General features: G+C 43.8%; 1 protein-coding gene across 5 annotated transcripts in view; it reads left to right on the top strand.

Moving 5' to 3' along the window:
* The first annotated feature begins 6 nt into the window (after nucleotides 1-6).
* The window catches only part of Csgalnact2 (chondroitin sulfate N-acetylgalactosaminyltransferase 2), a 39,351-nt gene continuing 36,376 nt past the window's right edge, over nucleotides 7-2,981 (top strand). For all 5 annotated transcript variants that reach the window (XR_002025283.2, XM_010622459.3, XM_010622458.3 and 2 more), the window contains exon 1: nucleotides 7-415. The gene's annotated coding sequence lies outside the window, so the exon portion shown is untranslated. The remainder of the gene's footprint in view (nucleotides 416-2,981) is intronic.

The raw sequence follows: 2,981 nt of genomic DNA, 5'->3' as shown, positions 1-2,981 counted from the left end.
CCTCACTTGAGCCGGCTCGGACTCGGGGTCGCTTGTGGCGGGGCTCCGAGGCAGCGGATTCTCTCCGCCTGAGCCCAGGCCCGCAGTCATTGACTGTGACGGGCAGCGCGGCGTTCCCTCGGTCCCCGTGACGGTGACACTGAACCCCCAGCCCGCGCGCGACCTCGCCGCTGTGTGCAGCAGAGCCCGCGACCCGCAGCGCAAGGGCGGAGGTCGTGTCTGGGCCCGGGCAGGCACGGCCTGCAAGCAGCTAGGCAGCTTGGCAATTAGTTTGCGGACTTTACGGAGGCGTAAAATAGGCGAAGTCGGCACGTGCGTGAACCTCAACTGTGCAGCGCAATTAGCCTGGCGGACTCCTGAGAGCCTCGACCACACTCTCACATCATCCTCCGCTCCACCCAGTCTGCCTTCAGCTGTAAGTGCTGTGGGTTTTTGTTTTTCGTTTTTGCACCAGGAATCCAACTCAGGGCCTCTGGCTTGTCAGGCAGGCACTGCACCACTGAGCTACATCCCCGGCTCTGTAAGCCTCCTATTAGAGCAATTATATTGTGTGCCTGGCACGCTGCTTGTGGAACTCCCCCATCATGTTTGGTGATCAGTGTCATTTATACGTGTTACAGTATTTTTATTAGTTCTTGCTTTTTATTGTGTAATATTCCATTGTGTAATGTATGAGGGCTTTTCTGCTGATAGGCACTTATGTTCCTAGTGTTTGTGTATTATGTATTTTGCATATTAAGAATGTTGTGAACATTCTTGTCAGTGTTTGGTGAGCATGTGAGTACAGTGGTCAGATGTAGCATGACTGCGTCTTAGACTGAGTACAGAATTACATTTAAGCTAACAAAAAATGGAATAGAGGGGCCTGGGCTTTAACTCAGTGGTGCTGCTGCCTGTCTTGCAGGTACAAGGTCCTGAGTTCTATCCCCAGCACACACAAAAAAAGGAATATATTTTTAAAAAGGAATACACTTAACCAGTGTAATATAAAAGGTTGGTAAAAAACATTTTATTATGATTTCAAGACTTTGGTGATTCACCATATTATTATTTATCCCTCCCGTTGCGCATCTGTGACAGTCTTGTCTCAGACTGTCATTACTCCTCTAGCTGTGTTAGACAAGTCTTTTTTGAGTTGCTTGTGATCTGGCTCTATGTTTCTCCGTTTAGTGGTTGTTAGGGGGAACAAAGTAGTGGTTGTTAGGGGAAACGAAACATTAAAGGATGTAACTAAAAACGGACTGAAGAATCCTAAGAGTTCAAGAGGAGCAGCTCACATTGCTGTTGTCATGCCACACAGGTGCTGAGTACAAATGTAAAAGTGAATCACAGGGTAAGTTACAAATAGGAATTTCTTTACAATGATTTCCACGTGCCTGGAAATATTAATACATTTATAATGTGAACAAAGAACAGAAATCATTAAGCATTTGTGGAAAATTAGTAGTGTTAAAGAGAAGGCCAAACTGAACAGATAAAAGAACTAAGCCCTGAAACAATGGAAATAATGTAAGAAACAGAAGAAAAACCTTAAGATAAATACTAATACCTCAAATTTAGTAAACTGCCTAATGAACTCTTCTTGTAAGCTGCCATGAAAAAAAGCAACCAGTTCTTGAATTTTAAAACCTAGAAAGCAGGAAAGAATAACCATGACATGCAGAATAGATCCAGAAGAGCCAATGTACATCTGCTAGGAGGCCCAGGAATTAATTAGGAGAGAAGAAATAACTGCAGAGATAAGAGTACCAGGCCAAACCCCCTCACTTGAGCCAGCAGTCATATGTGTCAGTCAGGACACAAATTGCTGGCAAATGGAGATCAGCCCTTCTTTTTCTGGGCTCTTTCTTCCTCTGTGCAGTGGGGACGCTCAGGAAGGGTGACTTTTCAGGGTTGTGGAAAGATGTGTTAGTTGTGCTCCTATTTCCAACTCTCCTTCCATATCAACTCATAGTAAATGTCAGATTTCTCATTTCTACTTCCCATAGAATGGACACAGTCAAAATACTGTATCAAGAAAACGGCCAGGGATGTAACTCAGTGGTACCACACCTGCCTGGCAAGCACAAGGTCCTGAGTTCAATCCCATATACTGAAAAAAATAATCAAAGACTTGGGCTGGGGATTTAGCTCACAAGTGCAAGGTCCTGAGTTTGATCCTGGGTACCAAAAAAGAAAACAAGGACTCTTTCCCCAGCAAAATTCTGAGTCTATGAATGGAATAAATACATTGAGAGTCTTACGAGAATATTGAGAGACACATTTAGATCATCTGGTGAAGTTCATTAACTTCCTGGGTGTTAGGCTTTGTATCAGAAATGTCCCTCAACAGGCTCATGTGTTCAAGAAGGGGCTTTTGGAAGGGTGATTGTATGGGTCATGAGGGGGCTGAATGTGCTATTAGGAGGTGGGGCCTGACTGGAAAAGATGGGTCACTGGAGTGTGACCTGGAAGGGTGTATCTTGTCCTGGTCCCTCCTCTCTGTCTTTCTTCCTGCTCTCTCTGCTTCCCAGCTGCAGGACATGAGCAGTTTTCCTTTGCAGAGTACCCCATGTTTTTTCTGCCTTGGAGTCAGAGCCACAGGCTGAACTCTGAAACTGAGAGCCAAAATAAACCTTTCTCCAAGTTGTGTGTGTTAGATATTTTGGTAGCAGCAATGAAAAGCTGACTAATGCAGTGCCTGAGTGTATAATCTCATAAACTTCCAAAGAAAATGTATGTGCACTTAAACAGGAATAGAAGTCAGCCTTCTGATTAGAGTTCTGATTTGAAATGGAATATTAGATCACAGTGGAGCTACTATATTTTAAAAGGGTCTGTGGAACTTATTTTAAATTCAGAATCATATGCTTGACCAAGTTGTCATTCAAACAGAGGGGCAAAATAAGGCCATTATCATCTGTACCCACTAGAAACACAGTGGGATATACTCAACAAAATGAAAAATCAAGAGAAGCTTATGGAATTAAAAAAAAAAAAAA

This window comes from Fukomys damarensis, unplaced genomic scaffold, assembly GCF_012274545.1.
Source record: "Fukomys damarensis isolate Sample0158 unplaced genomic scaffold, DMR_v1.0_HiC HiC_scaffold_1, whole genome shotgun sequence".
In the NCBI taxonomy this organism is placed as follows: domain Eukaryota; kingdom Metazoa; phylum Chordata; class Mammalia; order Rodentia; family Bathyergidae; genus Fukomys; species Fukomys damarensis.
This window is presented reverse-complemented; position numbering and strand designations above follow the sequence as displayed.